The sequence below is a fragment of the Entelurus aequoreus genome, unplaced genomic scaffold (assembly GCF_033978785.1).
Source record: "Entelurus aequoreus isolate RoL-2023_Sb unplaced genomic scaffold, RoL_Eaeq_v1.1 HiC_scaffold_44, whole genome shotgun sequence".
Classification (NCBI taxonomy): Eukaryota; Metazoa; Chordata; class Actinopteri; order Syngnathiformes; family Syngnathidae; genus Entelurus; species Entelurus aequoreus.
In genome coordinates this window covers 58,645-60,000 of record NW_026907976.1, presented here as the reverse complement: position 1 = coordinate 60,000, position 1,356 = coordinate 58,645, and positions in this window count along the sequence as shown.

Sequence of the window (1,356 nt, the reverse complement as noted above, 5' to 3'; positions counted from 1 at the left end):
GGTAAAAAGAGGGGATTTTTAGCCTCTCTCGATTTTGTACTTGGAAAAATCGAGAGAAGGCAAAAAGAGGTGCTTTTTAGCCTCTCTCGATTTTGTACTTAGAAAAAATCCCAGAAATTTTTTTTTTCCCCGTTTTTTTTCTAAGTGTCTGATCGAGAGAAGGTAAAAAGAGGGGATTTTTAGCCTCTCTCGATTTTGTACTTGGAAAAAATCGAGAGAAGGCAAAAAGAGGTGCTTTTTAGCCTCTCTCGATTTTGTACTTAGAAAAAATCCCAGAATTTTTTTTTTTTTCCCCCGTTTTTTTTCTAAGTGTCTGATCGAGAGAAGGTAAAAAGAGGGGATTTTTAGCCTCTCTCGATTTTGTACTTGGAAAAATCGAGAGAAGGTAAAAAGAGGTGCTTTTTAGCCTCTTTCGATTGGGTACTTAGAAAAAATCCCCCACTTCCCCTGTGACTTTGCAGGGTGCGCCCTGGCCATGCTGGGTGCCTGCTGGCACCCCGGGGCTCGGCTGGAACGCGGCGGGACTTGCTGCACTCCAGCCTGGGTGTGATTTTTGCTCATTTTCATGACTTTTTCCCCGACTTTCCCCACTTACCCTGTGACTTTGCGGGGTGCGTCCTGGCCATGCTGGGTGCCTGCTGGCACCCCCGGGCTCGGCTGGAACGCGGCGGGACTTGCTGCACTCCAGCCTGGGTGTGATTTTTGATCATTTTCATGACTTTTTCCCCAACTTTCCCCACCTTTCCCCACTTCCCCTGTGACTTTGCTGGGTGCGTCCTGGCCATGCTGGGTGCCTCCAGGCACCCCTGGGCTCGGCTGGAACGCGGCAGGACTTGCTGCACTCCAGCCTGGGTGTGATTTTTGATCATTTTCGCGACTTTTCCCCAGACTTTCCCCACTTCCCCTGTGACTTTGCTGGGTGCGCCCTGGCCACGCTGGGTGCCTCCAGGCACCCCTGGGCTCGGCTGGAACGCGGCGGGACTTGCTGCACTCCAGCCTGGGTGTGATTTTTGATCATTTTCGCGACTTTTCCCCAGACTTTCCCCACTTCCCCTGTGACTTTGCTGGGTGCGCCCTGGCCACGCTGGGTGCCTGCTGGCACCCCCGGGCTCGCCTGGAACGCGGCGGGACTTGCTGCACTCCAGCCTGGGTGTGATTTTTGATCATTTTCATGACTTTTTCCCCGACTTTCCCCACTTCCCCTGTGACTTTGCTGGGTGCGTCCTGGCCATGCTGGGTGCCTCCAGGCACCCCTGGGCTCGGCTGGAACGCGGCGGGACTTGCTGCACTCCAGCCTGGGTGTGATTTTTGATCATTTTCGCGACTTTTCCCCCGACTTTCCCCACTTCCCCTGTG